General features: G+C 44.5%; 1 protein-coding gene and 1 non-coding gene across 5 annotated transcripts in view; one reads left to right on the top strand and one right to left on the bottom strand.

Moving 5' to 3' along the window:
- Positions 1 to 1,631: 1,631 nt before the first annotated feature.
- On the bottom strand, positions 1,632 to 1,701 carry LOC129037728 (small nucleolar RNA SNORD123). The gene has a single exon (XR_008502951.1). It is a non-coding gene; the product is annotated as a small nucleolar RNA SNORD123 (small nucleolar RNA).
- A 2,720-nt stretch (positions 1,702 to 4,421) lies between these two features.
- Positions 4,422 to 25,168, top strand: part of SEMA5A (semaphorin 5A) — a 516,751-nt gene continuing 496,004 nt past the window's right edge. The window contains exon 1 of one of the 4 annotated variants that reach the window (XM_054488673.2): positions 4,422 to 4,962. The gene's annotated coding sequence lies outside the window, so the exon portion shown is untranslated. Of the gene's footprint in view, positions 5,230 to 25,168 lie in introns of all 4 variants that reach the window. The other 3 variants (XM_063664657.1, XM_063664656.1, XM_063664658.1) reach the window with 3 other exon arrangements.

Raw genomic sequence — 25,168 nt, 5'->3', positions numbered from 1 at the left:
CTCACGCCTGTAATCCCAGCACTTTGGGAGGCCGAGGCGGGTGGATCACGAGGTCAGGAGATCGAGACCATCCTGGCTAACACGGTGAAACCCCGTCTCTACTAAAAATACAAAAAATTAGCCGGGCGTCGTGGCGGGCGCCTGTAGTCCCAGCTACTCGGGAGGCTGAGGCAGGAGAATGGCGTGAATCCGGGAGGCGGAGCTTGCAGTGAGCCGAGATCGCGCCACTGCACTCCAGCCTGGGCAACAGAGCGAGACTCCGTCTCAAAAAAAAAAAAAAAAAAAAAAAAAAAAAAAAAAAAAAAAAAAAAGGCCTGTACTGAAAGAAGAATCAGTAAACTCTTCTTAAGAAGAGTCAGCTGCTCCTGCGAGTCAGCACATCTTGTTAAATGTGTGGTCTGCTTCTGGTATCCTTGAGTCATTGCTTTAACCAGGCTGCTGCCTTGAACGTGGCTGTGAGATGGGAGAATGTGGTCTCCCTTGAGAAACGGGTTCCAGAGAGCTCAAAGATGAGCAGAGTTTGCCTGGATTAGGAGAGGTCCAGGTCACGCTGTGCCAACCTCTGGGAACATGTAGCAGTGGCAAAGTGCAACCCTTTGACCAGACACGGGCAGAGGCAGACTCTGACATTGGGTCTTGTTTATGTATGTTAGGCAGGCCCTGGAGGACTTGAGTGGAAGCTCAGACTGCAGAGTGGGGCACATGATGGGGTCCCAGGCTGTGCCTGGAGGAGCAGACTGACCTGGCCCTTCAGTTTAAGGGCCAGGAAACTGCACTTGCTATGCACATTTGTGCTCATTCTCATCTGTGTCTCAAGTATTTTCTGTCTAAGTTTCTGGGTGGCTCTCTTTAAATAAAACTGGTCTGCTTAACTTTGCCAATAGAGTGGGCTGCCACACTAAAGAGGAATGCGTGTTTCTTGGGGTAAGAGAACCCTAAAGACGTTTTGGTGAAATCCAAGTGGAGGGGCAATTTCCCTAAAATCTCCCCACTTGTAGATTCCTAATCCATCAAAAGAACCTGACAAAAGAAACCTGTTTGGGGGCAACAGAGCATCACCTGTACCCATAATCATGTTTTCCCAATACTTTGAAGTAGGTGAGCAATAAAGCAGCACTAGGCAATCTTAGTGAGACATCAAATTTCACATCTTTGTACCAATGTTTAGCATTAGGAAAAAGACTGATGGGACTGATCAGATGATCTTTTCATTTCTTCAGTTTTTAAATGTTATGGATCTAAAAGAATGAAAACACGGGTAAAAAGAACACTCATGGAGGATGATTGTAATACATCTCATTGGTAGAAAAATCCAGTTATGATGTAAATGTCAAAAGGCCACGATTTCTGGATTGAGGCTTTTTCTATAATTTTAATACAATCTTACCACATCTTAAAAACCACAGATACCCGGCTTTCCTTTGAAGGTCACTCATGGCCCACAGTTATGTCCTGATTTCTTCCAGGTGATGTTCTTTCCAGAAAGCCCCCCTCCCTCTTCCTCTGGTCTGAGATGGCAGCTTAGGGATGTGGCTGAAATTCAAGCACTAGGGAGGGAAGTAAAGACAAGACAAAATTGGTAAATTAGTGCAGAAACATAAACGGTCTTTCATAGTTCCGAACAGAATTGAGGTGAATCAGGAAATGGATGGCGTTTTTCAAGTCACATGAATCAGTGCCCCAGAATTCATCATTTTCACCAAGTGTTTTGTTGGTTTCTTCATTCTTTCACATTGTGTGCACGGCTCAACTAAAACAGTTTAGGGAAAGCTATATTTTATTTTGAAAAGAAGAGAACTAAATTTTTTTTTGTTTGTTTAAAAATGATCATCCTTAGTTTTATAATGTGATGAGAAGCAGCTTAATGCAGATAGCTTTCTAGCAAGCAAGACCTTTGCAAAGCAAAGCACACAAAAAACAAAGAAATTTTGTTTGGAAAAAAGAAATACTTGTGGATACTTCAAAATGACTTTGTTTATGAAGAGCCTGCTTATATGTTGGGTGCTCGGTGAGTATTTCACAGATTACTGTCTTTCTCCTTTCAAGCAGACAGCTGACATACCCCTGCCAGGCTGGTGTGTCTAAGCTCCAGGTGAAGAGACTGTAGCTCAGAAAAGTTAAAGAACTTTCCCCAGGTTAAAACTCAAAATTATATCCTCAATTTAGATCCATTTCACTTTAAACAAAGGATGCACTCTAAATTATAATTTGGTTTATTTACCTGCTTATTAGCAATTATTTTGTAATTAATTATCACCAAAATATACATCTTTTAACAATGCATTGGTGCAGCCTGTAAACAGCAAAACTGAATTCAACTCCCCCCTACATGCATATAAAATTACATAATTTATCCAGTTGAATGTTATGTTATCAGACCTATGGGGTTATGGCTTAGAAAGCTATCTTCTTCCCACTGCTTAGCTCTATATGCCAAGAGTTTTTTGCCTTTTTTTTTTTCTTTTCAAGTGTTAACGGCAATGTTCAGAGGCAAGAAGAGGATTAGCTGAATACATTGGGTTCTAATTTCTGTCTCCCTCACCCTGGCCACGTAGGCTCCACAGGTCCAGGCAAAGGCTGCAGATCCAAGCATAAGGCAGCTTCCTCCCTACATCTTCCCCCCTAGAAGCAGCCAGGCAAGACCTTGGCCTGCCTCTTCCTCCCAGGGAGGCTCCTAGGCCTCTGTGCCACGTAGGCAAGAGAATCGGAATGTCTGGAATGGAACTAGTGCCCTAAGTGCCAAGCAAGGGAAGGGAGAACGGTTAAGCTTTTCCTTCAGGTCCCCAGGAGACTGCAGCTGCCACACAGCAGGCCGGGAGCCCCCGCAACAACCCAGGGAGGAATGCTTGCCAAGGAGGCCTGCCCAGCTACTGACACTTCCTCCCAGAGGTCTTAAAGGAAATCCCAGTAAGGTCTGAGTACCCAAGACAGCCAGATCAGCCGTGCCAGAGACTGGGCATTTGGGGATGGGCTGGGCTTTCATAGAAACCTTTGGAATTGCTTTCACTTAATTCTTTTATTTAAAAAAAAGTTCTAGAAAATAAAGACACATCGATGGCAATTTGTATTTCCATTGTCCTCTTAGGTCTGCATGGCTACTGTGCGAGCTATGACACCCTGCAGCCTGCAATAGCTTCTTTGTTTTATGGATGAGCTCAATGGAACCCTTATGGATGCACCGGACCATGCCCAGGACCAGCGAGGCCCATTCATACCCCACCACTGGCTGGAAGGGCGCTGGTGTGAACATGGGTCCTTGCGGGGGCCCCTACCTCACTGCGGTTAGGAGGGGGCAATTCACGCATTTCCTTATGCAAGGGACCTTCAAGCCTCCCTCTGAGGTGCAGACGGAGAAAAAAGAGCCCAGAGATACTGGCCCGCACCCCCATCCAGTGGGAAAGGGCCACTCAAGGCCAGTCAGGACTCTGAACCCAAGTTTTATGCCTTATATTCCTATAACTTTACCATTTGCTCTTTTCGAGAGGCTGACCCCCTCCCTCTCCCCCCCACCGCCTCCTTCAGAAGCTGAAGAACTGCAACAAAGTATCCAATTATACACGTCTTCAAAGGTACTTCACTTGCTTCCCAATTATAAACTTTTCACCTGAGTACTTAGTAAGGCCCAAAGATCCTGCAAAAGTGCAACAAAGAATAACTGGCCCAAAATTGGACGAATGACTTTGACCATACGGGACTTCTCTGTTAACGCTCAGCGTGGCTACCTGGGGACCCCTTCACCTGCCTCCCTGATTCGTCAGATTTGTTCATTTCCTTGACTTAATCCTGCTGAAATCGACCCGAACTAGCCGGGAGGCTCACACCCAAAGTGCTCCTCCAAGAACCCGCAACGACTGACTCTCTCTTCTTCTTTAAGGAGTTTCCCCCTCAGAACGGATGAGGGTGTCACACAGAAAGAACAAAATCACAAAGTTCGAGTTCCGGAGGACCAGACGGCCCCTGCCCCCCATCCCCCGGGCCAGATTTAGCCGAGGGAAGCGCACGTACCTGAAGCCGAGGCCGGCAGAGCGGGAGCGCCACGTCTCAGGTCTCGGCCGGCGCCCCCCTCCGGGGTGCAGCCACGTCTGAGCCGGGACAGCCGGCGGGGGAGCCGCAGAGGGACTCAGTGAGACGGAGGAGGGAGCCCCCAAAAGTCAGCGCTCGGCCGCACTCGCACTAGGGAGCCTGGAATGGAACTCCTGGGGTGCAGCGGGGCTCCCAGGAGCGAAGGTGGGGGTCCTGTACCGGGAAGGGGCGGGGCCCGGGGAGGGGCTCGGGGAGGGGCTCGGGGAGGTCAGGCGCGGGTGGGGCGCTCGAGTTTCACCCAGGCAGGGAGGAGGAGGAGGAGGAGGAGGAGGCGCGGCGGCGGGGGCGGGGCAGGGGCGGGGCGGGGGTGGGCCCAGGCGGTCCCCCGCTCCCCGCCCAGCACTCTCCGCCCCGCGCTCTCCGCGCCCGCTCGCCCCGCGCGGATCTACTCGCTGGGAAGGCGGCGCCGGCGGCGGCTGCTCTCGCTGCGCCCGCTCCCGAGCGCTGCTTTCCCGCCGCGGGTGGGCTTCGCAGCCCCAGGCCAGCCGCGGCCCCTGGCCCGCTGCAGCCCCGGCCCTCCACCTTCCCTTTGCAGGGGCGGCTCGGCCAGTGTCGCTCATCCCGGGACGCTCCCTTCTCCCACCCACGACTGCCCCGCGGAGCTGGTTCGGACACCCAACTTTGCCACCTCGCGGGTCGTCTCTGCTGGGCGCGAACCTGCCCACCCACCGGTTGGCCGCGCGCTCGGGGACTGTGCTCGTGGCCCCCGAGCGGGTGCCCTCATTCTGGAGCTCAGCGAGTAGGGGGCGGCTCTGGGGAAGTGGCAGGGGGCGGCTGCAGCTGCTGCCTCCACTTCCCTAGCCAGGTGCTGAAGAGGATCCTCGGAGCCGCTCTGGCCCCCAGGCGCTGGATGACTGGCGCCAGCGCGCCCCGCACCTGGTGAGCGACCCCCGCCCGATCCCTGCGTGGCCTTGGCAGGAGCCCCTGACCGCGCCGCGCCGCGCCGCTGGCCGGGACCCGGGGACTGCAGCGGTCGGCTGGTGGGTGGTGCCGATCTCGGGTGGGATCCATCAGCAGGCACCTGGGCGGGGGTTGCGTGTACAGGATTAGGACCACCGTCAGTCCGGGGGCGCCCACAGTTGAGCTAGTGCACGGGCTGGAAGTTTGTGTACGTACCCGCCTGTGCCGAGGTCTGAGCATGGAGAGGTAAGGAGCCGGAGTGTCGCGGTGGGCGAGACAGGACCCCTGCCCAACACCCGGAAAGGTGCGCACACTGGTCTGTGCCGGCGCCCGGCGCGCCTCCAGGCTCGCACTGCCGGGAGCCAGGGGCAGGGGACACGGAGGTCGAGACTTGGCGGTCCGGGAGCGGCCACCTCGCAGCCCCACCGGCTTGGGCAGGTTTTCCTGCTTTCCTTACAGGGGAACCGGGAGGCAATGGGACTTGGGCTCAACTCCGCCAAGCGCCTTGGTTAATGAAAGACACTAAGGCGGGGATGCAGAGGCCTGGGGAACCACCAGCCAGGTGGGCTGCAGCTAGGCGAGCCCCTTTCCCCAGGCATCACTCCGCTGCTCCACGGATTTTGCACACCGTGGCTCAGGGTTTCGGGCCCCAGGGTTTCGGGCAGATCGGGCTCCAGAGGGAATGGTTTCTCCCAAGGTGTGCGTGGGAACGGTCGTGGAGGAGTGATTCCTCCGGCTCGCTCCCCGCGGCGGCCGGTGCCTGGCTTGGCGCGGTCACATCCCGGTTCTCCGGGCTTTGGCGGGAAGCGCGTTCACCTCCTCGCCCTTTGCTTGCTTTGTACCTGGATGCCGCGGCCGGAGTTGGGATTTAACTTTCCTGCGCCTGCGGCGTCCTCGGGATTCCCGGCAGGGGGCGCTGCGAGCGAGCGCTCGGAGGACGAGGAGCCACAGGCAGTTGCTGGGGCCTGGGCGAGTGGGCGGGAGTCCCAGGCAACAACCAGCAGAACCAGGCAGATCTTGCAATAATTTCATTTTGGGGACCGCGGGTTGGGGGAGCTGATCTGGTGGCTATAGAGAGCTGTCAGCCTTGCTAGGAGAGGGGACAGGAATGGTGGTGGCCAGACATAAGTGCTCTAACTAGAAAGGTCTCTTCCAGAGAAAAAGATCGTTGTAAAGTCTTCCTTGTCTGGGCATCTGTCTTCCTTGTGACTGTTACATTTACTCAGAAAGAAATCGAAATTCAGGGAAGATAACGTGAGCTTTGTTTAATGCCGTTCTGCTTTTTAGGGGTCCTTTAGTTAACATATCAGGAGTCACAAATGATTGTTCTGGTTTGTTTTGAAGAAAGACAAGTTTTACGTCTAGCTTACCGAGAAGAGCTCTGTCATAATGGCTGAGTTTGGAATCAGCAGATATGTTATTAATTATACAGGTAGTCTGTTCATAAGGAGACAGAAACACAAAACCAGACTTTAATAAGAAAGATTTTTCAATACCTAATTAGGATTGCTGAATTTGTTGCTAATTAATGCCAGTTTCATTATTTTAGAGAGTGTAATGTTTATCATGACTTTACACAACTTCAGTTAAAGCAGGTAATACCATTATGTATAACTGAAATAATTTTCTTGTCTGTGCCTGTATTTACACCAAAAGAAACATGGATTTTTTCCCCTTCAAAAGATTTCTTTTTCTATGTTTGTTTTTCATGAAAAATACAGCCCTAAGTGTAATTGTTTGGTTCACTTGAAACACAGATTTTTTTTCCTTGAGTTTCTTTCTTGTAAAAACTTTGGAGATAGAAGCTTGCCCATCCACGTTGCTCCGTGCAGTCACACTAAGCATCTGTATACTCACTGAAGTGTGGGGCTGACAAACTGACATCTATTTCTATGTGCTTTTAGCCAATATGTACTTTTATTAACAGGGAGAAGACAGATGATGCTAATCATTTTATGTCTTTTGTGAATTGCACTAACTCATTTGGTTGTTATAATGTCAAACAGCTGCGAGATCCCTGCTGCGAGTAAAGCTTTGGCCTCCTGTGTGGTAAAGCTTGTCTCTGTCCAAAGGAAATTTTTGAGACATTCAGAATTTGGTAAAAATAAACCTGTGTTCTTCACTGCTGTTTCCCTTTAAAATGATTTCATCATGTGTCTTGGGAGAATGAAACGTAGAAACTTACGGCTCAGAGGCTGTTAAAACTTATTGACCACGAGACCGAAATAAATACAAGCACATTTATAGAAACTTCTGCATAAATTTTAGAGTCATGGGCCTTCTGAAGCCCCATCCATGGATTTGCAGTAAGAAATTTAGTTCGAGTCATGTTAGCCTCTTGCTAAAGGACAAATGTTACAACCAACAAGGCTTTCTCTGTGCTGTGTGCTAGTGGCCCAAAATAACAGATGCCAGCTCTTTGGGGACGATGTCAGATACTCCTGATGTTAGAGAGAGCTGCCTATCTGAATCGTGACACAGTTTTACTTAACTTGGTGATTAGTTTTAAGAGTTTCAAATGATTTTATTTTTGGTCATATAGTCATTGAAATTGAGTCTTTGCTTTTGATACAGGAAGATGTGGAGGAGGAGCAGAAAACCTTTACTAAATGTCCAGCCAAAAATATAAAGGCATTGCATTATGTAGACAAGTGATCATGAACTCTAGAGTTAACTAACATCAAAAACTCATCCCAAGGAAGAGGTTTGAGCTACAAAGCAGATGGTGTGCAAGATAGAACAAATGAGTTTATAACATATCCCAGTCAAGGAATCCATTTTTATAGTAGTATATGTACAACTATTTGAGTACAGCAGCCCTACATCCTGCAATAAATCCTCCATAATTCTTGATTCTAAAATTATACCAATTTTGTATTTAAAAATGTTTCTGCAATTGTTGCTATAGTTACCCAGACAAATTGCTTGGGGTATAATTATACCAAGGTGACAAGTTTTTATGTGTTAAATAATGTTTAAAATGTAAATTATGGTGTCTAACAAATTGAGTTACAACTAAGTAAAAAGTGTCTAAAGTGAAACCTTGTATATTTCTGCTCACCTGCATCTACCTGCAAATTTATATCAAGAAAGTTAACTGTTTTCTTGAATCATAAAATGAGCGTCTGTAAGTACTTTCAGTTGTCTTGAGTACAGTTGACAACATAGATAATTTCACGTATGTTCTCAGCAACCTTTTAAAATTGAGATGCAGAAGTTTGGTTGAAAATTAGGTTTTTATCACCCTGCTTCCCTGCAGAAATGATAGGGGGCAATCTCCTGTTTCCAATTCCTGTATAGATTGGGAGCAACTTGGGGATAAATTCAGCAGGTGAGATGTGGCTGCTGGGAAGCACTTTGGGGAAACAGATATGGGTACGCTTGGTAAATATATAGCATATTTTTCAGATGAATTTTTTAAGAATTGGTTATCCAGATATACAAAATCAATTTCTGATAGGGAGAAAAGAAGGAAAAGCAAAATTAAAGTAAGCTAGAATATACATAAACTTTTCAATATAAGTGAGCCTGCTCAAAACTTGCTTTGATTCAAAATTGAAGCCAAATAGAACAAAACAAATGAAAACATGATCCAAGAGAAGGTATTGGATAATAGGTAATTTATTTCAACATACTAGTATTGACACATCTTTGCCATCTAAAAGGTTGTATAGCTAAGGAAACCAGGCTGTCCATTTCACAGAGTATTTTGAAGCCAGGCAACTTCAAAGACAAGTCATATTTCACCTTGTGCGTGAAATTTAAAATAGGAGTAACACAACAGCGGGCTCAAGAAAACAGAAAATTTTCCCAAAGGAATTGCTGTTGTCATCTTCTTTCTTCTCCTTCTTTTTTGGTCCAAGATTAATGGTTGTTTGACAAGAGCAAAGACAAGCACACTTTATTTCCCTTTCCTACATTTTAAAATGTACTGACATAGTATTGCTGCATTTGGAAAAAATAAAATCATTCTATTTTTAAACTATTTTTTTCCTTATTGGTTTCCTAGAATTGGTTTCCTGATTAACACTTCGGGAAAAAAAAACTATTTTAAAAGAGAATAATTTTTTTAGAGGATGAATTTCTTTTATTATTGAAAGGTCATGAGCCCACTAATCTTTTATCTTCCCATCTTTCACTCATTATTTGTCACTGTATTTCTGTAGAATTGGCTAAACTAGGGTTCATGTAGAATAATGAGGAAGTATACACTGGAAAAATGTTATTTTATGTTACATTTTTATGTACAATTGAGAGTAAATCACACTACTGCAATAGGTAATTCAATTACAGATATGGATGATAAATAACCAATAGAGTGATTCTATCAGAAGCCAACTCTGTTGGTGAAATAATACTGTATTTGTTGAGATGTGAAATAAGTTATAGGCGAGTGACAATCAGGATAACACAAGGACAAATTGTTCACAGAAAATCGAGCCTCTTTCAATCAGTTCAAATGCACCCAATGTTTGGCAAGGATGTATGATGTACTCATGGAAAGAAAAACAGAGTCAAGGAAAGCAACTAAGAAAAAATTTGCTAAGCAGTTTCCTGTGATCTGTCTGCAATATCATAAAACCGAAACTTCTATTCTCCTGAATCACAGCAGAGATGGCATTCCTCACAAACTGACTTCGAATCAAATTCCACACAAAGAGGTTTTCTTTCTGTAAAAACAAAACAAAACAAAACCGGAGATGTGACACATCTTGCAGAAGGCCCCCAAAGCTGTTCTGAGCCAGCTACCAAGGCAGCTGACTCCTGCCAGTGCCCCCAAACCTGCTGTGGAAAGAGAACGCGTCAGAGGCCAGGGACATTTATGGTTGGGCATCCTGTAAACAAATGGATTTTAGAATCACAACTGGCTTCTGTGACTCCTTTTACAGGACTGAGATTTAGGTTTGTTGTAAAACTACTGATTTTCTTTTCTTTTTTTCTTTTTTTGAGACAGAATCTTGCTCTGTCACCCTGGCTGGGGTGCAGTGGCGCGATCTTGGCTCACTGCAACCTCTGCTTCCTAGGTTTAAGCAATTCTTATGCCTCATCCTCCTGAGCAGCTGTGACTGCAGGTGCCCGCCACCACGCCCAGCTAATTTGGTTTTTGTATTTTTAGTAGAGACGGGGTTTCACCATGTTGGCCTGGATGGTCTCGATCTCCTGACCTCGTGATCCACCCGCCTCGGCCTCCCAAAGTGCTGGAATTACAGGCGTGAGCCACCACACCTGGCCTTCTCTCCATATCATTTTGCAGAACTCCACACACTGCCTTTATTTCTTTTTTTTTTTTTTCTAAGTCTTTCACTGATACAGAATGTCAGCTTAGGAGACCAGTGAGACTGTTCTGTTCATAGCTGTGTTGCCAACGGTGCCTAGAACAGTGCCTGGCACGCAGGAGGCTCTTGGGCCATCTTGGGTGAGTGACTGAATCAAAAAATGCCCTTAGATACTATGTATATAGTATAGACTGCAATAGAGTATATTGAGAGAAAGGACTAAGGCTTAAACAAGACTTTTGGGGGCTAACCATGGACTCTAAAACTACTTATATTCTTTATTTAGAGAAAAATGTTATAAATGCCTCCAAACTGATTTATTAGCACAGTCTTGAAATACAAATGTCTTTGTAAACTGGCAGGCGGAGGGGTGGGAGAGGGACTGCGTATTTCCTAGTTCCTAATACACAACAAATTGCACAGTAAGTCAGTGCTTATTAAATGAATTGATGACCTTGCATGACTTGGAGATTAGCATAAATATAATTTCTGTGTACAGATTGAATATTCCTAATAAAAAAATCCCAATTCCACAATGCTTCAAAATCTGAAACCTTCTGAGCACCAACATGACCCTAAACATGCTAATATATATAATGCAAATATTCCAAAATCTGAGAAAATCCCAAATCTGAAATACTTCTGGTCCCAGGCATTTTGGGTAAGGGATACTTAACCTGTATTAAAACATAGAAAAATTGAAATTCAGGGATGTTCTCATTTAAAACAGCACCCTCCCCTCCAAGCACACAAATTCCAGGGAACATATTGTATCCTTATTACATACGTTTACACATTACAGAGATTTTAGACATCCTAGAATATTTTTAAAATATGGCAGGTTTTTTATTATATTTCTGAGATCAGGCTAGTAAGCGTAGTCATGTAGTTGGATTTATAGATTTAATAAGTTGAAACAGAAGAATAGGTAAACAAAATGTGGCCTATCCCTACAATGGGCTACTATTCAGCAATAAAACAAATGAACTCTTGATATATGCTGCAATATGTGTGAACCTCAAAACCTTGCGCCAAGTGAAGGAAGCCAGTCACTGAAGACCACACACCATGTATTTCCATTTATAGAGATGCCCAGAAAAGGCAAACCCATAAAGATGGCAGGCAGGTTAGTGGTTGTCTCGGGCTAGCAGTGGGAACTGGACATGACTGCAGATGGGCAGCCCAGGCCTTTTTGGGGTGATGGAAATGGTAAGAAGCCGGATTGTGGAGATTGTCATACAACTCTGTACATGTACTAAAAATCATTAAATTGTACACTTACAATGAGTGCATTTTATGGCATGTAACATATACCTCAATAAAACTTTTTTAAAAAGAAACTTCTGGACATCATCTCTAAAATTAGAGTAAATTAAACTGCCAGTGGCCTAAATACGAGTCCTGCTGCGTCTACTGGGAAATGTATTCTGTGTTTCCATTACTTGTACAAAGCTTAGCGCGAGGGCCAGTGGGTGCTCGGATGAGCACATTTCTTTGATACTGAAGCACTTTCTTCCTGGGAAGTCTATCTGAGCTGTGATCTCTATTATGAAAACAAGCAAACTTAGGTTGTTTCCAGATGAGACAACATAACCAGATTAAATCAGTTAAACTCATCAGCCAGCCTCACCGCTGAATGTTGGGTACACCCCAATTCCCAGTCATTGCTTAGAGTATACTTCTCTGCCAATTTTATTGTTTCATGGGCATAGCTCAGGGGGAACATCTTTGACAACAGAATCTCGTGGTCTCATTAGAGCCGCAGAGTCTGGGACTCCTAGCATCATTCTGCTCAACAAACGAGGTTGCTGTCCTTTGATGGGGGAGAAGCTCACATGATGCCTGCTTCTGTGTCCTTATACACTTTCTTAGCAAGGCCTTCGCTTCAGCTGGAGAGGCAGGTAACTTCTAACAGCCAGACCCAGTGGCAGAATGCAGAGTTTTAAATGCCCAGAGCCTGAGTACTTAAAGGTGAGTGTTTCCCACCCGGTGCACCTCCCCCTGCCCGGCTCTTAGAAAGAGAAGAATCAAAGAATTGCTTCTAGCTCTTTCCGTTCTGCTTTGGCACGTTTTGCAGTTAAAATGCAATACTGAATATAGGTTTTGGGTAGAGATACATACAAATTGCCTCTCATTTCCGTGCTCTTCCACTGTTTTCTCTGGGTAGAAGTGAGTGTCTTTAGCTCTCCCACCTTGTTTACTGCACCTTCCATCTGTTTAGCGTATTAAAATCCTCTCTGCCTCCTGCCACAGGCTTCCTCAGCTCTCTTGTGGGCACCTTGCTTTCCCCACACAAGTTGGTTGCCACATACTGGCTTTCCATGGGAGTGTTTACTTTGGCACAGGTGGTCCATGGTCCAGATACACCCAGCATGGCTTTCGGGTTGTGGTCCAGGCTAGCTGGCCTTTAGCATTCATATGCATTTCTCCACCGGTAATAGAGTATTTTTTTATCCAGCCCTGTGATGCTTCAGGCAAGCATTTTCATAGTGTGTAATTTCTTCAGTATTTCTAGTTACTTGTTCACAAAAATGGAGATCAACAGGGTTTTAAGTCCTAGTGCAATAGCTTTATTGACCTTTTGCCAGGGTCATTTCTGACCAGCTCACTTTGAACTTGCCTCTTCCCAAACATGAAGCCTAGCTTACAAGCAAATTAAGGGTAACATTTACAGAACAACCATGTTTTTCTATTACCAATCCTAAATTATTAACCTTCGTGAGTGGTAAGGAGTTATTTATGAGGATACACTAATATTTCCTTCTGCTGATTAGATGGCAATGGGGTGTGTGACATTTTTATCTTTCATACCACTTTTGATGGTTTCAGTTAGTCAATAAAATACTGTTTAGGTAGGTACTTTTTGTGGTTTGGTTTTGTTTTCTTTCATTTTCAATAAGCTAATGTTCTCTAGATTTCAAGGATAACTAATTAGCCATTCAGTTAAACAGACTGGCTGGTTACAAGATTGGAAAAATGTCTGTGTTACCAGGGCAGGTATTTAGTTTTGAAACAGAAGGATTAAGAAAGCAAGGTAATTTTCTCTTATTTTAAAATCTCCTTTAATCATAGATTTGTATTGGTTCCGGTAGCTTCAGTTGATCATAATTAAAGCAGCTCATAGTGTTATGTACAGAATTATGTGAAGGCATTGTCCTAAGTGGATAAAATGTATTAGACCTTTTTTTTATGATTTCTACTTTTTCTAACCATTATCTTTTTTGAAAAGCATCCAAATGTTAGCCTCTAATATTGATTTGGGACACTCTAAGATGTATGGGATTTTAACTTTATTCTGACAGGCTAGAAGCTAGGGAAGGGCCTCGAATGTTCACTTCACAGCCTGGCAGGGTGCCCATGTCCAATGCCTTGTGTCTGCGGCACCTCCTGTCCTCCTGTCACTGTTCTGAAGTTTAAAATCAGAATATTTTTGCCAGTGTGTCAGTGAAGAGAAGCTTCATTGAAGCTTGAGCCTAGGAGTTAAAGATAGACATTTTATGTAAGTTTAATATTTCCAGGCTGTAAATAGAAAAGAAAAATGGTGTTTTACAGAGCAGGGATCCATTGTCCAGATATTATTGAGCCTTTGTCCAGGACAGGGTGTCTGGATGATCTAAACTGGAAAGGGGAATCCTGGACTGCAGTTTCCTGTCTTGTTTTTTGTTTTTTTTTTTTTTTTTGAGACGGAGTCTCATTCTGTTGTCCAGGCTGAAGTGCAGTGGTGTGATCTCGGCTCACTGTAACCTCTGCCTCCTGGGTTCAAGTGATTTTCCTGCCTCAGCCTCCCAAGTAGCTGGGAATATAAGCATGCACCACCATGCCCAGCTAATTTTTGTATTTTTAGTAGAGACAGGGTTTCACCATGTTGGTCAGGCTGGTCTCAAACTCCTGAGCTGAAGTGATCCACCCACCTTGGCCTCCCAAAATGCTGGGATTACAGGCATCTGCCACTGCGCCTGGCCTCCTGTCTTTTTGCATAGGGCTGCTCTTCAGATACCCTCTGGTGACTTTTTCCCCATCTATCAGAGGAATTTTCCTTTTCCCCCTCCTTATCATTGTCCTCCTCTGGTTAATTTCTCTGCTAAACCAAAATAATTGTAATTATTATGCTCTTTGTTCACCAGAAAGTTTTGAGCCAAACCGTCCTCCCCCAAACCCATGTAAAAGTGGGTGCACCAAGTTTTGTGCCCTGTGTCTGATATTATCAGGTGTCTCTAAGCATCTGGCCACTTTGCTGTGGGATTCAAGCTGCTGCTGCTATGACAGGAGCAGGAGCACGTGTCCTTTTTCTCATAGTCTTGTTCCTGGGTGGTTTCATGTTGGCACATATAGACAGGACCACATCTAAGTCAGTTCTGAGTATGACAGGCATGTATGGCTATTCAGTTACATCCCGATGTCTGCGTCACATTGGACGGTGCTCTTGAGCTTGGGAAGATCCAGCATCTGCCTGTGGGGTAACTCTCTCCTGGCTTGCCGCAGGGCTGCAGAGATTCCCTCCCTTCTTCATTCCTGGTTCCTGGTGGGAAAAATCTGGAGTTTCCAGGCTATACTTCTTAAAGGCCCCCCTCTTCTCCACCTTTGAATCACTCTCACTTCTTTCGCCTCCTTACTCCTCAAAGGTGGTGCTGAGCAAGTGGGAAGACCTGAACCCAACCCAGGTGGTTGAGTTGAAAGTATTCCCACTCTGCCGATCCACTCCTCCCCTACATTTTTTTTAAACAATGCATACTTTAAACTACTATTTTTTTCTAAAGCTTTCTTCACCTAAGAATGTCACACTGAATGTCAATTGTGCAGCGGTCATAGGTGGGTTGGGAGAGTGGAGGTGAGAGTTGGGAAGGAGGGGCCCCATATAGAGAGAGCATCTCAGCGCGTCCAGGCAGCACATCTTGGCTGTTGCAGCTTTCCACGCTGACTCCGAAAGTCAGGCCTGGAGCCAAATTTACTTTCCGTCTGCCAGCAGTGATGGAATTCCTAGGTTCTATCACCAGCTTGCGAAAAGAAATCATTCAGGAAACTGCAAGCTGGCAAGTAAGAGTCGCAAAGATTCATTCACTGGAAAGCTTACGGCTGCGAATGTTATTTAACTTTCAACAGTTTTTCCAGGCCCACCTGCGGAGTTTCCAGCTCCCTGAGGTTTGTCTTGCTGCAGAGGAAAGCCGTTAAGGATTCACAGCGAGGATCTTCAGGATGAAGCTGGGAGGTGGGAAGAGCAGAAGGGCTTTCCTGGGGCTCACACCTCATTCAGCCCTGATCCGACTTTATGCAGTCAGGTCGCTCTCTAGAACTTCAAGGAGTCAGTGTAGGTGCTTGGACTTTAGGTCCTGAAGTCATACACAAGTCAGGACAAGAGTCAGGCTTCACTGTGGTCATGTGCCCTGTCCATTGAAATCCTGAAAGACATTTTTAAAGAGAGTATCTATTGAGGAATTGTCTATTGAGGTAGGCCGAAGCAAATCAATGTTTTGAACTTGGACTTGGACTATGGCTAGAGAAGAAGACCGACTTGCCCAATGTAAACCCCAAATAAAATTCTAAACAACCCCCGCCCCTTGCTGCCTGTGCCACTGCCACTGCTGTGCCTGCGGAGTAGCCATTCTTTTATTTCTTTGCTTTTAATAAACTTGCCTTCACTTTATGGACTCGCCTTGAATTCTTTCTCGCACGAGGTCCAAGAAGTCTCTCTTGGGGTCTGGATCGGGACCGCTTTCTGGTACCACGATGTTCCATGGGGATGCAACGCTGGCTGGCCTGCCCCTCAGAGTGGGCTCCATCATGGCCCTTAATAAGTCCTGGCTACAAGATCACACCCAGTGATCTGTAATCAAGATTCCTTTTAATTAGTGGTGGTAACACACGGACTTTAGTGCAGTTTTGGATTTGTTGCTAAGTGTTTTTCAATGAGCTTTTAATTTGTTGTTGTTTAATTAAAAGTGTATGTTCTCTGCAGAACAGGCTTTTGGGCCCACACTTCCTGCCTTGAGGTTTTTGGAGCTGGCCCTAAGTGGGGAGAATAAGCATCTTGACTGGGGGTGTGGCAGCGTCATTATTAAGAGTCGGGGGACAAAGGGCGCAATTAGTGAATTGCTCATAGTGGGGCCTCATGTGGGAGGCCCTCAGGGCCCAGTGGCCTTTGTGGATTCTTCTTTAATTGCACTTTTAAGTGAGACAGAGTTGGCTACTGGGTTTAATTAAGCCTACAGGGCTAAACCTATGAACACAAATCAAAAGCAGGTTAGGGAAGGCTGCTTTCTTGAAATTTTATAGGGTCACTCGCTTTTATCTTCGTTCCTCTTCAGGTGAATGCTGGTGTATCTTTTTCAACACGGCTGTTGGGGTTGACTTTGACTTCTGCTGGTTTGCTGTTTTGCTTGATAATTGCAGTGGCCCAAATATGTTGCAGTTTATGTCAGATGTTTTAAAAACCCATGAGGAAGGGGGCCACGGGTTCCAGCTCACTCGATCTTTTGTGTCTTTCCTATGTGTGGGAAGAAAAAATTTTTGTAGATATATTTATAGAAAAGAATTTGGCCTTAGACTTTTCAGAATTGGTAGAAGGCTAAAGGAATTTGTATAAAGACGTAATTAGAGGCACATAGGAAACTTGTAAAGTCTGCATGTTTGAAATGCTTTGCTTCTCTGAGCCATTGAGAGTTTATTAGCTGTTTCCTTTTCCCACATTAACTTTCACATGATTAATTGGATTTACTTAATTAAATGCTCTATATTTAAGTAGAGTGGAGGCACAGGGAGTATTCTGAAAATAGTATCAATTGTTTCATACTGAATATTTTAGATGAATATTTTATACCTAAAATATACAATATGGTCTGTTTATACTTGGAGAAAAGACATTAAATTCTATATTTACAATCTTTTACTATGTATGTAACCTTTTACACTAAAGTGAAAGGTCTATTTTAAAAATCTTATGGACAACCTCGAAAATTCCGTATCATGAAATTTGACTCCTTTCCTGCATTCCAGAGGAGCAAGCCAATATTTTAACTAGGAGCACGTCTCTGTTGATGCCACAGTAAGTTGAAATGTTCAGAGGGGTAGCTGGGCTATTTTTAACAAGTTCAAATGTATCCTGTGGTGGAATATTTCCAATGATCCAAAATTAGTGATGGTATCTTGGACACCACAGTATCATGAGCTCAGACGAACTGGCATGTTCAACATCTTTCAATTGCCAACCTAAATCTAACACTAGGATTGATGGCTTTGGTCAAACGATGCTTCATTCTTTGGAGAAAACAAAAGAATAACCTCTATTTGTGAGCATGGGGGTCGGAGGCTTTGGAATTAGGTGCTTGACAAAGTGAGCACTGCATGAAATTGGGAGCAGTTGCAGGCTATTAGAAGATGACAGTCTCTTGGTGGTAAGGACCGTTAATACCTATCAAGGACATATTTATTGTATTGGCAGGGAGCATAAACGAGAACAGCTGAGGTTTTTCCCCCTCACTCTTCTCTTTTGTTTACATGAAAAAAGTGTCAAAGGAGAAGCCTGGTGGAGAAAGGGCTTGGCTATCATGGCAGCCTTTTATCTGTGGAAAATAAAAGGAAGATACAGTTGCCCTCTGTGAAAAGATCTGTGATAACACTTGTCCCTAATCATCAGAGAGACAAATGACCATTTCTCTTTGAAAGAATTATATTTACATTTCCCCATGTCTAGAGAAATGCCTTCTTATTAAATACACATGCAGGTTGGGCACAGTGGCTCACGCCTGTAATCCCAGCACTTTGGGAGGCCGAGGTGGGTGAACCGCCTGAGGTCAGGAGTTTGAGACCAGGCTGGCCAACATGGCAAAACCCCGTCTCTACTAAAAATACAAAAAAAAAAAAAAAAAAAAAAATTAACGGCATGGTTGCAGGCACCTGTAATCCCAGCTACTTGGGAGGCTGAGGCAGGAGAAATGCTTGAACCCAGGAAATGGAGGTTGCAGTGAGCTGAGATCACACCATTGTACTCCAGCCTGGGCGACAGAGTGAGACTCTGTCTCAAAAAAAAAAAAAAATGTTCATTGATTACCGTTTTTCCCCAAGGTTTTTTGTTCACCTGTAAAGTAATCTGTAGTTGATAAAGGATGGGGGGGATGTTTAATATCTTTATTCTGACAAACACTTTCTGTTGTCCTAAACTGATGTGGCAGATAGGATAGATTTCAGTCAAAGAAAGGGATATGGATTTGGTAAATTATTGTGCCTTATTCATTGAATATTGACTGCCTCCACGTTGATAAAAACATTCCATAGATTTCTAGAACCTGGAAGACACAATTGAGGTTTTCCAATTTATCTCTTTGTCCACAGGTAGGTCTTTTTCTAAACTTCATAGAGAGATGGTCATCTATTATCTTCTTAGAGAGGGGCTTATGATGGGGTCCCATTATAACTTAGATCACTTGTTTGCTTTTAGTGTGTCTTGCTCCAGCAACGATACTAGGGTAAATGGTAGCATTTGGTCTACGAAGCAGGATATTTACTAGAAACTTTCTCTGGGACAGACCCTAGGCTCTGCCCTGGGAAGACAGTGTGTAGAGGCTAGAGATGGTTTTTGCTCTCTCTGTGTCTGTTTTCCAGTTGGGTGTCCCTTGTCCTGGCACGGATACCATTTTTTGCCAGCGTGCCTCAAGGACCTGAACCAATGCTGCAGGTTCAATTCAATCAAACCATGAGGCTTTCCTAGGAACCTCAGGGCAGAATTACAGTGACAGCAGGAGGGAGGAAGAGTGGGGTGTGGGACAGTGAATGACACAAACAGTACTGTGTGTCTGCATGCCCTGATGCAGCTTCCTCACTTGCTGGGGCTGAAGGGAGCTTCAGAGGTCCATGCCCATCTGGCACGGATACACTGTTGGTACTTGCCCAGGGCTCTGAGAGGACCCTCCAGCTCAGGGTACACAGCCACATCCGTCAAAACACACAAAGCCAGGATATGGTGTCTGCAGATATAGTTCCCTACGAATGTAGGTGGCCTGAAGACCAGAAATGGCCTCAAGAGTGCCAAAGAAAAGATAGAACTATTTACAGTCTTCCTTTTCAGGATCATAGAGAAGTTTGGAGCTGGCCACCTCTCTAGGACCTTGCTCTGGGAGCTGTTTCTGGTCAGAGTGCTTGATGCAGAGACCTTGATATCTGATGTGCTCGAGGTCTCACGAAGACTCCCACGCAAGATGCTTCCTGGAGTTTTTTAGGGACAAAACCCACATTATTCATCTTCATTGCAAGATGACCTTTTCCAGTGTTGAAAACACTTTGCAGTCAGGATAAGGAAGAGGAGGCTGACCTTTCTGGGAATGGAAGAGCCTCAAGATGTGAAGAGGGTACTTGGAGCTAGAGCAGTCAGGTAACGAAGCTGCTTATAACTCACTTATGAGGAGGCTTTGCTGCTGACTGGCGGCACATTCTCACCTCTCTCCCTCCGATTTCGTAACTCCTTGGCATAGGAGTTGGGGTTTCCTGGAAAGCTCCTTTTCCAGGTGATTCCATTGTGCAAGTCAAGATTCCTTGATTAGCCTCTGAGCTCTGGAGAAGGATCTCTCCTCACTTCTACTGCCCACTATAGATGCATCCTGAGTGCTGCTGAGGTCTGAGTTGAGTGGTCAGAATACCAAAGACTATTTGCATTTCTCAAGATGTGGGCAAATGCAATCAATTAATCATTTCTCCTTACATAAGGGCTTGTGAACCAGAATAATTAACTTCTATTCTGTTTTCTTCCTTTTGTCCTTTTATGTAAACCTGAAAGAGAAGCACCTGGTTTGGGGATATATTTTGGCAAATAACTTTAAAGTTAAAAAAAAGAACATTTTATTATTTATTTGGTCAGTGTGTTGGTTAAGACTGGAAGAGTTTATCAATTATGTATGTAGTTTCTTTTTGGATGTTTAATTTGGATAAATGTATTTATGCTGTAATTATCCATCAAATTATGTGCAATCTCAAAAGACTACCTATAAAAATGTGAATATCATACAAGATGGAAATCTCTGAACTCAGCTGTCATCACCAGCAATCATGTGTAAGCACATTTTTTTTCTTTTTAACACATGATCTGTCCCTCCATGGTATAACTCAACACAGCAAACAGTTGCCGGCTTTGGTTGTGGAACATATCTGTGGAAATGGTCGCATCTAACATGGCCAGAGGAGGCAGAGAGCCAGAGCAGCAAAAGAGTTATGCACAAATGTCCGTCCTAACGCGGCGCGCACACCTCCCTGGGGCTTCCCAGCCTCCGCCTTGCCTTTGCCCGCTCTTCAGAGCCTGCGCTGGCTGCTGAGCCTTGTCGAACACCAGGTATTGAGGCTATTTCCATGTGACACCTTTCGGATCTGATGGTACTTGGGTTTCAGGGAACTATGCCTAGGGCTACAGGCCCAATGATACAATGGAGGATGAAAGAAGGGAGGATCTAGGTCTTCTAAGTATGGAGAGAAAATGTGGTAAAAGCTCAGGTTGCCAAAAAGGATTTTTATTCCACACTTCCTACCCCCACCCTCTTCTTGAGGAGCTTCAAGTAGAATGAATGAACAATAGGAAGCTAAGTTCATATTTACTTTCATATACCCATGGGATTTTATCAGGGTTTAAATACTAGGAGGAGTCCGCTATTTGAAAGCATGTTACTAGTTTATAATGTGAAGGAAAAAAAATTCTGGCCCCAGTTTAGTAGATGTCTTAATACTGTTCACTGGCAGAGGCCTATAGGTCAATGTCTGAAATATTCCTGGAATATGAAGATTACATGTTTTATTTTAATTGAAATATATTAGTAGTAATTTCAGCTCTAGCTCAGCACGACATAAAGGCCACAGTCCCATACCCGGAAGCTACTGCGAGGAGCTGTGCAGCTGGTGGGTGTCCAGGCAGGGCAGGTCATGCTCTCGGCTTCCCACAGGGGCAGGCTGCCCATGAGGGCTGGCCAAGTAGGATCCTGACATCTAGGAAAGGTGCTGAGAAGCCTGGCAGCTGGGGAGGAGGCTGTGGGGGCTTCTGCTTCAGCCACGCAGGGCGGAAATGGTGAGAGGCAAAGCTGGCAGGTGCCGGTGGGTAGCCCTTTCACCCGAGGCTTGGCCACCATCCCTAGAGCACACGGCCACGGGTGGGTGGCAGTTCCTCAGACCTTGATGGAGCTGACAGCTGGTTGTGCTTTCAAAACTGGAAGGAGTTTTTTTTGTTCTTGAGAACAAAAAACCAAACACTGAATATTCTCACTCATAGGTGGGAATTGAACAATGAGAACACATGGACACAGTAAGGGGAACATCACACTTCGGGGACTGTTGTGGGGTGGGGGGAGGGGGGAGAGATAGCATTGGAAGATATACCTAATGCTAGATGATGAGTTAGTGGGTGCAGTGCACCAGCATGGCACATGTATACATATGTAACTAACCTGCACATTGCGCACATGTACCATAAAACCTAAAGTATAATAATAAAAAAAACAGAAAACAAAACTGGAAGGAGTGACTTGCGGTCATAACCAGAACCATCTGGATACAGTGCTACCATGGGCTCAGAATAGAAAAGGCAGCTCTTCTGCCTAGCTCTATGGATTTCTCATAACTACCAAGTCCTACAAATAAAATTACCATGACCTAGGAACCAGCTATCCCTAAAGGCCTGCCTGGTCTCTGGAGCCAGGTTCTCCTGAAATCTAGAGACTCCTGGCTCCCAGGTGAAACTGTTCTACCTGGGAATGTGAGCAAACAATGTAGTTCTCTTATCTTTTTCCCTCTTCCCAAAAGAAAATGCATTAAATCGGTAAACTCGTTTGTTCTGGAGATCTATTGCTATACAGAAAATTTTCCCATAATTTAGTGACTTAAACCCGCAATTTGTTATTATGTTTCACAATTCCTTGGGTGCACTGGGCTCAGCTGAGCAGTTCTCCTTGGGCCTCATGCAGTAGCAGTCACCTGGTATCCTGCCACATGGCCTCTCTCTCCTTATGGGATGGCATGGGCTTTGAGACTGGAAATGGACGTTTCTAGGCCCTTTAAAGGCTGTGCCAAGGACAGGCATAGGACCACTTCCACTGTATTCTACTGGTCAAAGCAGTCCTAGGGCTCAGATTCATGGGATTGGAGAAAGAGTGCCCATGGACAGGCAAGTGGCAAAGCACACTGCAGAATTTGTGGGTGGGGAGACTGTGCTGAGGCCATAATGGAAAATGCCATCTCCCACCCCATTTCCCATGTTTAGTGAATATGAACCCAGAAAATAAATGTGTAATCAGGGACCTGAACTTGTAGCCTGAAGCCAGGCTGCCCTAGGACTTCTTGGGGACCTTCGGTTGCTGATGGCTTGAGGGTTCGTTGCTAAAAAGACCATGGGAAGAAATTGCTATAGTGTAACTGAGGGCTGACACCATTTTCTTTAGAAAATTGGGATGAACTATGTTCTAGGTCAGTCTCACCAAGTAGATATTCATATTTTGCAAGCTGAAGTCTTTGCTAGGCAGTGGGAACTTGCCTAAGTTGATCATATTCTATTTCATTTCTATCAAGACAATGTTTGGAAACTGACACATGGGCACATAAGGAAATGCAACATGCAAATGTCAAATTTACAAATTACAAAATAGGTGATTTTTTCATAAAAATAGATATTTTTATTCTATGAAGAAGATTAGTTGCAGGATGTCTTTAAATATCAAGGTCTTCTAGGCCTTTTCACTGTAATTATGAGGCAGTATAAAGGTAGTGGTTGGGTGAGCAGATTTTGGATCCGGGTTGTGGGCTTTGAAGCTCAGTCCTGTCCCTTTATAGCTGTGAGGACCTGAGGAACATGCTCAATCTCTCCATGCCCCACTTTGTCCAATTCTAAAATGATAGCAATAGTTCCTACCTCATAGAGGTTTTGCCAACATTAGAAATTGTTAATGCATGTAAATTGCCTGTTCCATAGTGAGCACTCCATAATGTTAGCAAGTATTACTGTTGTGATGATTCAAGAAATAGAAATTCTTGTTACAAGCTGAAGTGTGGTTTAATGTCTTTGTTCACTTAAAAGCACTTTGCAAAATGCAGTTGAATCGCCACCTCTGTTTGGTCACCTGCACAGGAATGCCCACACAGAAAGCGAGAAGGAAGGTGAGAGGAAAAATTGGAATTTGCTAAAAATAAAACCAGGGCTTGGAATTGTTGCTTGACTTTGCATAAGAGCAAACATCTCTTGATGGTAGGAAAAAAGAAAGAGAAGTGTGCTGGGCATCTTCTGCTTATCCTTCCAGATCCTCCGGAGCCTTCTCCAGGCTCTGGACTGCATTGAAGTCTTGCTAGCTCTCTGCTTCTGGTTGGCTTCTTCCCTTGGGGCCATGGAGAAGATGGGAGGTAGAAGGGCTTGTGCTCTGAGGGGTCTCCTAAGTCTGGCTGCATCCTTCCACCCAAGGCCTCAGCACACTCCACTCCTCCCATTCTGTCAGGATTCAAGGTGATAGCTGAGCCCACTGTGACCATCCCTGTCGCTGCACTATCCCTTTTGTTTCCCTGGCCTCCATCCACAGTTTCCGTCTTACACTCCCCTTACCATACCCAGGTGGAGTTTGCCATACAACCCTTCTGAGACCCTGGCAAATGTCTGTCACCAAAATAATGACCATTAACATGAATTTTCAGTTGGTTTTGTGATTGCAAAGGGGAACAGCTTGAGAAGTTAAAAACTCCAGCATCTTTTACTAAGAATGTCAAGAGCTATGTAGATGCATTGTCTTATGAAGTGACTGACAGCCCAGTAGGGTGGGTAGCTTTCCCAGTTCTTGAGTAGTCACCTAAAGCCCACAGTGCTAATGCAAGTTCCAGAATCCTGACCCTCTGAGCATTGCCTGCAGGCCCTGTCTCACTGGCCACCAGCAAAACGTGAACTAAGGGACCTGAATGTACAGCTGAAGCCAAGCTGCTCCGGGGCTTCTCTGGACCTTCAGTTGCTGATGGCTCAAGGGCTTATAGCTAACAAGTTCATGAGAAGAAATTGCTGCAGTGTAAACACCATTTCCTTTAAAAAATTGGGAGCAACTGTGTTCTAGGTCAGTCTCTCTAAGTAGATAATTCTTACTTTGCAAGCTGAAGTCTTTACCGGGCAGTGAACAGCTGGTTTACATAATTAAAGGTACCTGTGAATTAGTTTTGATAAAATCAATGAACTGTATGACCCTATGACAGCTCTTATATATGTGGTTTAAGATACATTTAATGTCAGGTTGATAAACATGCACATATCTATTTAGCTATTAATTTACTTACAACACATCCCACTTGGCTTTCTAGCTTAATGTTAAACTTAAATATTTTTGATATGCTTTTGGATAATTGAAGTAAATGGAAAAGAGAACTTTCCTCAGTCAAACAAATTCTTCTCTGCCTTTCAATATTTATAAATCCCTGGGAAGCATTTGGTAGCACAACTTTGCAGCTCGATGTACAATGCAAGCTTTATAGCAGGTTATGTTTTGGCTGTAATGTGCAGCCTATTAATGAAGAAGAAAAGGCTCCTTTTGATTACTTTTCTATTTGATAATAACCCCAAAGGGATTCCCAACTCTGGAACTCTCTATAAATCTTTAAAATATAATTACTGCAATCATTGGAGTAATTATCCTTTATCATACAACCCTAAAAAGGGCCACAGGAATAGATATTCTGAATAATATAGTTTTTGCTTTAGCCTCAATTATGTTACATCTATCAGAAATTAATTTTCCCAATATAACTCTTCTATCATACTGTTTACATATCCTTCTATTGATTCATGCATAAAGAAAAAAAAAGATTCAATTTCTCAGTCTGGTGTTCAAAGAATTTTGATCTCTGAAACTTTATCAAAGTTTTCTCATTCTAGTTCTACTTCATGTGAGGTTTTTAGCAGGGACAGGACCTGGAACCAAATGGGG

This window comes from Pongo pygmaeus, chromosome 4 (assembly GCF_028885625.2).
Source record: "Pongo pygmaeus isolate AG05252 chromosome 4, NHGRI_mPonPyg2-v2.0_pri, whole genome shotgun sequence".
Classification (NCBI taxonomy): domain Eukaryota; kingdom Metazoa; phylum Chordata; class Mammalia; order Primates; family Hominidae; genus Pongo; species Pongo pygmaeus.
This window is presented reverse-complemented; position numbering and strand designations above follow the sequence as displayed.